Source organism: Callithrix jacchus, chromosome 9 (genome assembly GCF_049354715.1).
Source record: "Callithrix jacchus isolate 240 chromosome 9, calJac240_pri, whole genome shotgun sequence".
In the NCBI taxonomy this organism is placed as follows: Eukaryota; Metazoa; Chordata; class Mammalia; order Primates; family Cebidae; genus Callithrix; species Callithrix jacchus.
The window spans coordinates 9,809,714-9,823,641 of NC_133510.1; positions in this window are offsets into that span (position 1 = coordinate 9,809,714).

The following is a 13,928-nucleotide window of genomic DNA, read 5'->3' on the forward strand; positions in this document are numbered from 1 at the left end:
CTGATGGTTTTATAAGGGGGTCTTTCCCCTTCATTCAGCACTTCTGGGCAGAAAGTCCCTTGCTTCCCCTTTGTCTCCCACCATGATTGTAAGTTTCCTGAAGCCTCCCCAGCCATGCTGAACTGTAAGTGAATGAAACTTCTTTCCTTTATAAATACCCAGTCTCAGACATGTCTTTATAGCAGTATGAAAATGGACCAATACAGGGGGTCCCTGGAGACTTATTCAAGCTACACCAAAATCACTTCGCAAAATCCTTATCTCTCAGCATCTTCCACTATCTGTAGAGGGACCTGGGATGCATAATTTGCTGAGGCAAAGAACTCCCACTTTTCTTATGGAAAAAGGTTACAGATTTTTTTTTAAATGAAAGGATGATTGCATTTTATTAACTAAAACATGACTACTGAATGTATATTATAAATAAAATGGAACCAAAGAGCATACATATAATTGGGTAAGTGTGAATCTCTCACAGGCACAGTGTATTCGGGTTCCTATTATGCTCTGCTCTCTATGATAATTGGTCTCTCTTCAATTTCCAAGGCTAAGACAAATCAGGCTCTGATGTGGCTGTGAAAGGCTCAGAGAGGAGGCTCTCTGCAGCCCTGGGTTTGTGGTCCGTTCTTTCCAGAACTCATCCTGTTTCATAATAGACAGTATGTCTCTCTTGGATGTGACTCCTCTTTCTGAATGTGAAGATTTCTGTGATTATACACATAACACTTATAATGACAAATATGCTGATAAGAGCCCCTTTTGGCTGAAGACAGTAAAGAGTGAATACACTAATTACAATATAAAGTGGCATTACGGCAATTTCATAACATTGGCTAGAATCCATTTCTAGATGCTGATGCGCCTATGTCCACTCGACCGTTTCAAAGCAATCTTTACTGCTCCACATTGCACCCTGGGATCAAGCCCATTTCACTTGAACGACATGGTAAAGGGGGGGCTGTAGCCAGTCCCACTGCAAATCATGTATGAGGCACAGACCTCCGATGATTGGGAACCCAAAGCCCAACTTGGTTCCTGCCTTACTGAGGAATCAGCAAATTTGCCTACTAGAAAGCCAGCTTTGTGTACCCATCTACCAGACTGAGACTGTGCACTCCCAGAGAATGAGAACACCACCCATCTCATTCACATGTGTTACTGGCTACAAGGCTGACAAACAGCTTCTCTATGAATGCTTGCTGAATACCTATTGAGTGCAGGTGAATGAAGAGAGGACTGATCTGGAAGGCCACAAGAAACGGCTGCCCTGAGTAGATGGAAGACATGGCCCTGGACACCACCACCTCCCATTTACACACGGTCCACTCTCCCGCCTTTGGAACTCACAGAGCACAGTCTATGTCCAAGAACCTTGGGCCATTTCTCAGTTGACCATCAATAAATCTCTTTGACATGTTAGCTGATAGCAGAGCATAAAATCTATGCCTTCTAGGAGAATTCTGAATGTCGAAGGAATGGATATATTTATGGTGCTGGGACTTCTGGCGCCGTGATCATCATGTGGGTTTGACCCTCCAATCAATCACACCATGTAGGTGTCACCATTTTGCCTTCTTAGATGCTCACTGAATCTGTAACCTAATCTCCCTGTGACTTGGTTTCTCAACTGCTTTCTTTCCCCTAAATGTGGGGATCATTATATGTGGAGATTAGCTCCTTTTCAAATGCTTGTGGGCCATTTGTGCATCCCTGCAAAATACTTATGCAAGTCTTTTACTCATTTTTCTGGGCAAATAGTTACTCCTTTTTTTTTAATGATTATTGATTTGTAGGGGCCTTTTATGTATCTTGGAGATATAATATATTGTAAATATGTTCTCCCACTTCTGTAATTTACATTTTCTTTCTCTTAATAGTATTTTTGATAAACGAAAGTTCTTAATTTTTACTAATTCCAATTTATCATTTCCCCCTTTATGGTTGTGCTTTTTGTTCTCCAATAAATTGTTCCCTGTGCCAAGATTTTGTAGACATTTTCCTATGGCTTCTTCTAGATGCTCTGCAGTTTCTCCTTTTGTATTTAGATCTGAAATCCACCAGGAATTGATTTTTGTGTATGGTGTAAGATAAGGTAAAATTCATTTTTTACCATTTAAATATCCTATTAACAGCACCATTTACTGAAAGGGTTATCTTCTCACTGCACTTCATTGTTACTTTTGTAATATATTAAATAACATCATATGTGTGGTCTATTTCTGGACTGCATTCTGTTCTATTTGTATATCCTTGTGTCAATACCATAGTGTCTTAATTACTGTTACTTTATAATGAACCATCATATTCATTAATGTAATGACTCTAGCTTTGTTCTTCAAGAATAACTTGCCTTTCCTCACCCTTTTACATAGCCACAAAAAGTTTAGAATTGGCTCACCCATTTACACACATACACACAACTTTGATGGAATTCTGATTATGTTGAATCTATAGACCAATTTAGTGAGAATTTACATCTTTATAATATTTCAATATATGAACATAGTGTATGTCCCTTCATTTATTTAGGTCTCTTAATTTACCTCAATAATGTTTTATAGTCTGGGGTATAGTGGAATTACATAATTTGTAAAGATTATTTCATGGGTATTTTATGCAGGTTGGTTCTTTTTTGAGATGGAGTCTCACTCTCTCACCCAGCCTGGAGTGCAGTGGCACAGTTCTGACTCACTACAACCTCCACCTCCCAGTTCAAGCAATTCTCCTGCCTCAGCCTCCTGAGTAGCTGGGATTATAGGTGCCCACCACCACGCCCGGCTAATTTTTGTATGTTCGGTAGAGATGAGGTTTCACCACGTTGGCCAGGATGGTATTTTATAGTTTTGGTGCTTTTCAAATTATAATGGTTCAAAATATTTTAGCTAAACAAAAATTTCAAATATATAAAATATAAATTTTATCTTGATCATGAATCCAGCATTCTTGCTAGCTTTATTTACCAATTCAAACAGATTATCTGTATAGCTTTTGAATTTCCTACATAAGCTGTTATGCCATATGCAAATAATGAGAGCTTTATTTATTCCCTTTTGATCTTTATTTCTTTTTAATCTTTGAGACAGGGTCTCTCTATGTTGTCCAGGTTGGTCTCAAACTCCTGGGCTCAAGCAATCCTCCCATCTCAGGCTCCCAAAGTACTGGGATTACAGACATGAGCCACTGTACCCAGCCCCTTTTCAGTCTTCATACTCTCTTTTCTTGTCTTATTGCCCTGGCTGGGACCTGCAAAGCGCTGTTGACCATAAATGGGGCCGGTGGTTGTTATTGTTTATTTCCAGTGTCAGAGAACCTGGATAGAATTTCTAACCAATCGTCTGTGTTAGAGCAAGGCCTCTCCTCTTCTCAGGTCAATAACTCTGGTCTTTTAATGTGCTTTGAAATTGGGGCTTGGGGAGTTTGTCTCAGCAGAAACTAAAAGGGAAAAAAAGCCCATGAAATAAATGGCAGAACGGCCATGCCTACAAGTGCCCGCCTGCAGTGCAGCCAGTACAGTCGGTGTGCCTATGTGCTGAGATCTGCGGTGTTGGGAGAGGAGATGGGGTCTTATCGCCAGGAAATAAGGACATGCTGGTCCACATAAGACCCTTAGTCTCCAGCCCCAGCTAGGGGAGAATCTGACCGGCTCACCCAAGTCACCAAATCTTAAACTTGGGAAACACCTCATTCAATCTTCTACCCATGCCACGAGTCCCTGAGGATATCTTGAAGAAGTTGGGCTTGAAAGACGATTTTGGTCACCTTCACACCCAAGAGCACTTCTTCAGTAACATCCCCCCAGCCCTTTCATGGCCCTGGTTGGTCCCTTTCTTCAGTTTCTGATCCCCCAGAGTTTCCTGCCCCCCTACCCTTAAGCATGCTGGAGGTGAGTCCCACACCCCATTGGTACCTTTGCTGCTTCTGCGGGTACTCGCTGAGCTCTGAATGGGCAGGCCATTAGTGAGCTGAGCCCTGACCCTAGTTTTCAGTGAGCTCTTGAGGGACCTTCTCCAGGCAGAGTGGGTGGTAAAGAGCCAAGCTACCACAGGAAGAAAACTAGATACTGACAGAGCAACTTGTACTGGGATTCCACCCCTCTGTCACTACATCTTAGATGAACCGGAAGGTATCCAAACCTGCTCTGCATTGCCTTCATTTCTCCAAGTCCTTGTTCTTTTTCTTGGTCAGATCTGGTGACTAGTTTACAGGGTGAGATGCACCCACCCTGCTCCCAATTCTGATTTTTCACCGTGCTTACTCCCCGGGAGGGATGTCTACCAGTAGAACCCATATCTGAATCTATTGTCCCCTTGGACTTAGGCTTCAGAGGAAAGGAGAAGCGAAGTCCCAGGGCAGGGTCTGAGTTCTGTCACGTGGGTATCATGTGGTACCCACTCTGGGCAGCTCCATCGTCTTTCCCCAGAGTCTACTGGAATTCAGAGAACAGAAACGCACTCCCTGTGGCAAGAAGCATAAGGAAGACACTGCCAGAAGAATTCTCATATTCCATCAGTGAGAATTTTTCCTCTTGAAAGAAAAAGAGATTTAATGGGAATGACAGATCACAAGTTCACCCTCTCCCTTTGTGCCTTGCTTTGCTTCTCTTACCTCTCTCAGCCCCATCTATGACTGCTTTCAATTTCTCAAACCCTGAAGGGGAAGAAAAAAGCAGCAATCCGCAGGACTACAGAGAACAAGCATCTACTCCAAGGGAGGGAGACGCAGCGGGGGTTTCATGTGAATGGAGAGGGGGGCTGCACAGCGGGAGCCTCGGGAGGGTGATGGAGCCAGCCTGGGCAGTGCCACTGGGCCAGCTCCTCCCCATGCCTCATATGCATTCCTCACATTGCCATCAGGACTGAGGCATGAGCTGCACATAATTAATTTTTATTGAAAGAGTTTTTTTGTCTGCAGACATTGTGTTCTGCTTTTACCATGACGATAAGTCTCCAGTGCAATTTTGGATTTAATTATAGCCCTATTTCGAGGGAATAAAAAAAACTCCTATGTCAGAGGCACAGATAATTGGTGATGCCAGGTGGAACTGAGACATGGGTTCTGGGGCGCAGAGCAGTTGCTTCCGGCTGATTCAGATCTCATGATCCATTCAGCTGGGCTTCGGTTGGGTTCCGGCCTCCCTCCCCTCTAATCCCATCTCCGGAACCAGTGCGAAACTGGTACCCTACAGGACAGAGACAGGACTAAGTCATGCACACAGACCAGCTCCTAACCCTTCTTCCCAACCCCTGCCACCGCTCTGTGTTCCGGTGACCTTAAGCCAGGCCAAGATTTTTCACTCTGGTGTTATTACTAAATTCCTTAAATGGGGAGAGGACCCTGCAGTCTTTGTTTCGAACATGTGCTCTGTGATTCTTGTGATCGGGCATGTTTGAGAAACCCTTCAGCAGGCAGAGGGGCTTGGCTTCTGTGGATGAATCTGATGCTTCTGAATAAATAAGTGAAGTGAGACTTCAGCAGCGGCAGAACGGATTGTAGGATTGGCTTTGGGCAGCAGGTCCAGGAATGTGATGCCTCATGGCTATGGAGAGAGAGGAAAGTGGTGGAAAGGGAGGCAGGGAAGAGGGATCAGAAGGAAGAGGATGTTCTCCCAGGCAACACTCGAAACCCGAAGAGGTTCAGAGTGCTCCACATTAGGATGGTGAGCAGCGGGCTGGATGCAGAAGCAGGATAAAGAAATCATTTGATTGGCTAAGGCTAGGCATTTGCCGTATTTGGGTATGACTCGGTGGGAAGCCGCAGATTGGAGGTTAGTGGCCGTTTCTGATTGGTTAAGCCTGAGTTTGGTTTCACTGTTTACACTGGGCTTCCGTTTGCTTGCACAGGAACCGAAGACACTGGAGCCATCTCAGACAACTGGCCTCCCAATTAAAAAGCGTTTAACAGTGTTTACAGCAAGGATCCTGGGCAGGCCATGCCAGGACAACATCGTGGACCACAGCAGTGGGGACAGACTGCAGTCACAGGTGTGGCCCAGCTTCGGAAGACACAGTCACATAGATGAATTCAGAACGTAAATGGTCAGAGGTTAAGAGGGGTTTCATGCCATAGCACTTGGGGAACAATGCTAGACTATCTTACCTATCTCACGTACATTTTGTCTTCTCAACGGATTTATGAGCAATTCCAGGATTGGGCTCTACTATGTAAAGTTTCTTCAGTTCTATTTTTTATGTGACTAAGAAATCTTGAGTTAAAAAAAGTGCATTACCAAAACATTGGTTCAATGCTTAAGGACCAAAGAAATACTGTCTCTTAATAAAATCAGTTTTCCTGCAGGAATTTCAAAAGCTAAGCCTTTTTTATAGCTGTAAGTGGGTAGCTATAAAACCCAAACATCGCTGAGCAAATCCCGCCTCTGATTGTACAGAGTTCTGTAAGGAGAAATGTCCTCCCTTTTCCTTTCTTCGGCCAAATTCGCCTTGACACAGGCTTCATGCATGTCCTCATCACTGTGATTATCTGTGTTCTCCTTCAGCACCTTGCAGGACCAGCCCTAGCGCAGGTGCAACAGGTATGAGTCCATGTGGCACCATTCTAGGATCCAAGAGAGAGACTTCTTGCTCCTTAAAATAATCCTCCCCCATCTGCTTCCCCTCCCCAGAGAGTACCTAAAATCTCTTCTGGACAATGTGTTTGGTTCCTTATTTTGCGACAGAGCTTAACAAACAAAAACACCAAGAGAAACAAGACATTGGCCCAGATTAAGACTAAAGAATATGTGCGTGATAGTTTTGTCACACAGGAAGGGAAAAGGTGCAGTAATATCCAGGCAGACCAACCTACACCAATGGAGAGACTGTGCCTGGGGGCTCCTTGGTCATCTCTTGGAATAATCTCTTTTCATACGATGCCCCTCACTTTGGTGGACTCACACTTCAAATCCAGCTTTTATATTCAGTACTGTCCCATCGTGGTAGGTCTGAGTGCCCCTCGTCTGTGCTCTCATTGGCTCCTGATCTTTGCCATACCCCATTGAACTAATTTTCCATGGCGCATCTCCCCCAGCATAATGTGAGCTGCACAAAAGCAGGAATTAGGCATCCTTCTCTATGTTTTCTGTCACAGTGTCCTGTACACAGTGGACACTTCATAAATGCTTTCTTTAAAAAAAAACTAAATTTAACAGTGGTAAGGTGGAATGAGTATGGACTTGGGAGTCAAGGGTATCTCTGATGGCCTCAGAATTTGCCAGCTTCTTGACCTTAAGCAAGCGGTTCTGAGCCTCATCTGTAAACATGGGCATAATAAAACAAACGTGTGGTTGAGAAGTTTTCACGAGATAATGCAGATGCTTTAGTCGGCACAGAAATCCACTACTTGTTTGTAATATGAAAGGGAAGCCTACGGTGAGAGCTCCTGGTGAATCACCAGCCCTGAAAGGATGTGCGCTCTACACGCAGCTGCTTCCATACCCCTGCAGTACGTCTCTCCACATATGCTTGAGAGAGTAAAGAGACAAGGGAACTATCAGTCAAAAATCAGAAATGAGATTCAAATGTGGCCATCTTGGGGGAAGTCTCAATTTTGCCACATAAAAACTGCCTTCCCATCTCCTTCCCTCTTCCCTCAGTTCAATCTTGGGTTGGGTTTCATCCTTGCAGGTTTAAACAATCACTTGAGCTTCAAACTTAGATCTCAAGATCTAATGTCAATTTCAACATCATTATTCCTTCCACTCTGCCCAGGAGGTTTAGGGTGAGCTGAGATGAGGGAGGTTGAGGGATTCTACCCTGGTACCAGCCATTTTTCATGTGCAGTTCCAGGCAGATCAGTCTATCAGTGGAGGGGCAGAATCTAACCAGGGAACATGCTCACTCCACCTCTGTCTTTGAAGTCTAGCTCCTCCAGGGTTGCAGTGGGCTGGGGCCTCAGAAAGGAGGTAGCAGTACCACAAGCGGTGTTATAATGACAAGTTGGTAGGAGAGCTGTCCTTGATGATTACTTGAAATGCCTATGCTAAAACCCTGAATGTGTCTTCCAGGTCAGTAATGCTTTTGGTACATGTGACAGGGTGGTAGCCCAGACAGGAGAAATAGTACATGCAAAGCTGCAGAGGCCCTACTGGGGCCTCTGAGACTCTCTCTACTGAGACTACCCAGGTCTCAGGCAGACAAAAACCTGGGAATGGCCAGAGAGAGAATGGGGTAATGGATGAACTGGTAAAGCAGGCAAAGGTCAGATCAGGAAAAAAGGCCTTTCCTGCCCGGCAAAACAAGCTGGGTTTCACCCAGTGGATAATGCGGAACCACTGAAGGATATTTAGGCACTCATGGCATGTTGGGAAAATCTTCCAGGTGGAGCTTCAAGGGTGGATTGGAGAGGACAAGGCCAGAGGGGAGGACACTCACTGTGGGGCTCAACTGAGGAGCTCAGCTCTAGGCCCTTGCTGCGCACTCTAACCATGATGCTCTCTACCAGGCCTTCAGGCCAAGGCCTCACCCACTAAGTTCCAGCTCACTTCCTCCTGCCCTGCTTCCTGGGTCCTCCTTTCCAAGGTTGCCCAAGTGCAGATGGGCTAGGGAAACTGTCAGACTCACTGCTTAAGGCAGCACTTGCTGCCAGTAGGAGAAAGGAGGCCTTCCTTTTATGGAAGGCCTGGGATTCTTCCTTGACAACAGCTCTTAGATCCTTGCTTAGTAACTGAAAATCCCCCCCCCCACCTGCTTTTCAAGTTCTCCCATCAGTGGCTCCCACGCAGGCCCCACCAACTCTCAGCCTGAGGATGGCACCCCCTGCTGAGGCTGAGAAAGAGACTCTCTTGGCTAGTTCTGAGGGCTCATTTGAGCTTCCCCACCACACACACACACACACACACACACACACACACACACACACCCCTCCTCATGCACAAGGAATGACCTTGACCTTGCCAATGGAGGGAATATTTTAGTAGGCCAGGAAACTAAGCTCAACCCGATGTGATGAAAGGTAGTAGTCTAGTGACACTGGAGCCACACAAAACCATGCAGCATTAGGGAATCCTAGATTCCCACTCTGCCACGGAATTGGGCAGATTACTTAACATCTTTAGGCCTCAGTTTCCCAAACTGTAAAATAGAAACAATCCCTATCTTTTGGGGTGGTTTTGAGAATTAGTGTTTACAATGCGCCTTACATAGAGTTCTGTAATCAGTAAGTAACTATTAATGTTATTAACAATCCTGTGCATATCAACATTTGAGGCCTCCTAAGAACACTCCCTACCCCTGTTCTAAGATGTTTTTAGTCAGTTTCACTTACTAAACTTATTAAAACCCTACTAAGCTCAGTGTACTGTCATAATTATTGGAGATAAATTATATAATAATCTTATCCTTGGATTGTTTGTAAAAGATACAGAATGGAAATTTTGCTGAAATGTTAGACTTTAATAATAGTAAGTTTCATGTAAATCTCCCTTAACGTCTTAATTGAACTTGATTTTTAGATCCTGTGGTCCCTATGAAGAAAGGGAGGAATGTATTGTTCAGCTTAACCCTAAGCCAGATATTCTCAATACTAATGCTTTGGTGATTTTCAAACCTGAGAAAAACAAGCAATGGGGAAAGGATTCCCTGTTTAATAAATGGTGTTGGGAAAACTAGCTAGCCATGTGCAGAAAGCAAAAACAGGACCCCTTCCTGACACCTTACACTAAAATTAACTGGAGATGGATTAAAGATCTAAACATAAGACCTAACACTGTAAAATCCCTAGAAGAAAATCTAGGCAAAACCATTCAGGGCATAGACATAGGCAAAGACTTCATGGCTAAAACACCAAAAGCAATGGTAACAAAAGCCAAAATAGACAAATGGGATCTAATTAAACTCCAGAGCTTTTGTACAGCAAAAGAAACAATCATTAGAGTGAACCGGCAGCCAACAGAATGGGAAAAAGTTTTTGCAGTTTACCCATCTGACAAAGGGCTAATATCCAGAATCTACAAAGAACTAAAACAGATTTACAAGAAAAAATCAAACCCATTCAAAATTGGGAAAGGATATGAACAGACACTTTACAAAAGAAGATATACATGAGGCCAACAAACATATGAAAAACTGCTCATCATCACTGGTCATTAGAGAAATGCAAATCAAAACCACATTGAGATACCATCTCACGCCAGTCAGAATGGCGATCATTAAAAAATCTGGAGACAACAGATGCTGGAGAGGATGTGGAGAAATAGGAACACTTTTACACTGTTGGTGGGAGTGTAAATTAGTTCAACCATTGTGGAAGACAGTGTGGCGATTCCTCAAGGACCTAGAAATGGAAATACCATTTGACCCAGCAATCCCATTACTGGGTACATACACAAAGAATTATAAATTGTTCTATTATAAGGACACATGCACACGTATATTCATTGTGGCACTGTTTACGATAGCAAAGACCTGGAACCAACCCAAATGCTCATCAGTGACAGACTGGATAAAGAAATTGTGGCACATATACACCATGAAATACTATGCAGCCATAAAAAACGATGAGTTTGTGTCCTTCATAGGGACATGGATGAATCTGGAAACCATCTTCTCAGCAAACTGACACAAGAACAGAAAATCAAACACCGTATGTTATCACTCATACGTGCATGTTGAACAATTAGAACACGTGGACACAGAGAGGGGAGCACCACGCACTGCAGTCAGTAGAGGGAGGCTAGGGGAGGGACAGCTGGCTGGGGAGAGTGGGGAGGCATAAGGGATAAATACCAGATATAGGTGATGGGGGATGAAGGCAGCAAACCACCTTGCCATGTATGTACCTATGCAACAATCCTGGATGATCTGCACATGTACCCCAGAACCTAAATTACAATAGAAAAAAAATTTTTTTAAGTGTGTGTGCATGTGCCTCTGAATGCGTATGTGAGAATGAAAGAGGTTAAAGTGGTCTAGTGGGACGAGCTCCACCTCCTTGGGACATAAGACAATTACTGAACAGAGTCTTGGACAGGACCCACCTTCTCTGAGATGGTGGTCATCATCTGCTCTCAAATCACAGAGGAATCATTGAATCAAATAAAACAGTCATAAATATTTTACAAAAGAAAATGTTAAATCTCTGGCAAAAGTGTTAAAGTAGCTGAACATAAGCCAAACCATGTACGCGTGGAGGTTGGAGGACTGGTATGTGAGATGAGAAGGGTATTTCCGGCTACAGAACTTGGCAATGGTCCCTCCTCCTGGTATATAGTAGGAGTTCAAAATTGACATCCCACAGCTTGGAGAGAGAGGAGGAGGGCAGGAGACATCGGTTCTTTCCCGCAAGTTCAGGGAACCATCCCTCCTCCCATACTCAGTGACTGCTTCTTGCCGTTTCTCCCCAGTTCCCACCATGGTCTTCCTTGCTTGTCACTGACATTGCTGATTACCTATAGCCAGACTCTGCAGACTAACTGTTGTTCTTCATCTCCTCCATCATTATCCTGTACACGGAGACCTTTTAAAAAGTGGTGGCTCCTCATTTAAAGTTCACAATCAGAGCTACTATCCTTGGAGCCCTACATTTTGTAACCCATTAGAATGTTATGACAATAATTTTTAAAAAATGATTGAGGGTCTACTATATTCCAGCCCTTTTGCTAAACATTATACATATTACCTCAATTATATCCCATTACAGTCTTACCAGAAGACTCCAATCTGACACCAAAGCCCATGCTCTTAACCACTCTCTTCTACTGACTATGAACTTGGAGCCAGGGGTGACGTTCCCATAACCTGAAGGTTATCTCGAGGTCACTGGGGGATTCAGACAGTGCTCTGGAAAGATGAGCACATTGGGAGAAGTAAACAGAATCTTCGCGGTTTCCTGTGTAGGTGGTCCAGGCACTCTCCTGTCGCCAGCCGGCTGAGTGACCTTGAGCAGGACCACCCTCTGGCTCTCAGTCTTACCTTCCAAAATACAAAGGAGTTGAGAAAGACGCTGTATGACCTCCCCTACAATTGAGCTTAAAAAGGGTGTGATTTGGGGACATCATTCTCAGGAAAACCATGCAGGCCCCTCCTCTTGGAGAAAGATTGTTAATAATCTCTTTTTCATTTCTTTGGAGTTTGGCTTCAAAACACAGAGTTGACAATTGTCATTAACCATAAAAATATGATGGCAGAGAGGATGAGGAAAAGGAAGAAAAATCTAGAAGCTTCTTTCTGCTTTTTTTTTAAACTTTTCCTTCTGGCAGCCAAATAACACATCTTGTCTTAGAGAGGCTTTCATGGTGTATAATTTAAGACCTATAAATAGATGGCTGTTATTAACAAACACACACACTCACACACATACATTTTTCTCTCTATTCAGACATCAGCAGAAATATTGCAGATAGGGAGATGCACAGTTTTAAATGGGAGGCACCTTTTTCTCTCCTCCACCAGCTGGAGGGCTGCATCTGTCTCTTCCTCCACCTTTTCCTCTCGACTTTTTCTATTCTTCTGGGTTTTATTTCCATCTCTGTCCCCTCTGCTGGCTCTACCCCACCCTGCACATTCTTGCTTTGATCCCTCTCTTACTAACTCTCCCCTCTAACTCTTAATGCCTTCGTCTTTTCCTCATTAATGATCAGTCATTTTCCCCCTTTCCAAAGGCAGTTTTAAAGCTTATTAGACTTCCCTAAAATTCCACAGGATACACAGGCATGGATACAACCACACTGGCAGAAAGAACTACATGGAAAGAGTTCAACAGGTTCACATCACAAAGAAGCCAGACCAAGAAAGACGGGGCTGGTAATAAAATGTGTCTGACAGACACTACTTATCACAGAAAAATTAAAAGTGGGTCAGATCTGGTGGCATAAATATGATGGATTCATTGATGATTATTAAAATGTACATTTATATAGCACAGAATCCAAAGAACTCCTCAGTACATGATTTCATTTGATCTTCAAATCAATAAAGTAGAAGGCAGAGGAGACAAGGGAGGCTGAAAGGCTTGATCCTCCTAAGATACTACAGCCAGTGAGTGGCAAATCTAGGACCAACTCTGAGTTTCGTGCCACCCTCTGAGGCATTAAGGCATGTTTCTGATCACCATCTTAATATTTACACACCGATTTATAAGGTCTGTTTGTTTTTTTCTCCACTCTTCTGTAAGTTCTTTATTGCATCCCCAGTGCTAGGAAGATGCCTGACACAGGGAAGGGTAATAAACGTTTCTTCAATGAATGAATAAATGAAAGGAGGAATGCATGCACGTACCTTCCCCCAAAAGCCAATCTTTAAGTGGCAAACAAGGCAAAGTTTGACGTGGGGACACCTTGCATTGTTTCACACCATGTTTGCCTCTGGGGCCCCCACATCAGCAGCAGATGAGGATCCACATTCATTCAACCATCATGGACCCAGTTCTTCAATAAACCCTCTCCTGTCCATCCAGACAAACTCAGCTCAGTTACATCCCACCTCTCGCTGCATTCTGCCATATCTTCCCTCCTGCATGTACTTAAAGCTTTCTATGTAGCCATGTCTTATTCAATTCCCTCATCTGTTAATTGCAGGAGGATAACTAATACTTATTTAAGATCTACCATATGCCAGGCACTATCATAACCTCAGGAGAGCTACACTTAAATCTTTATTTTACTGATGAGGAAACTGTCTCCAAGAGCTTAACTTGTAACTCATCATAGGAGGTTAATACATATTTCTTTAAGGAAGGAAGGAAAGACGATGCAAAGACTGATTCAGAATTCAAGGTCAAGCCTTTCTGCTCCCAAAATCCAAGATTTCTCCAGTAGATTATCCTCTTTCAATTTTAATTCCAGTTGGAATGTCCCTTCCAAATCTAAGACAACAGCAAGGACTTATGAAATTGTCAATGAATTGAAAATCAGTCCCTAGTCTCCAGGCACATGTAATTATCATCATAATTCTTTGAAACTATTTTAATCTTTTCTTCTTAACAGCATAAGGAATAGT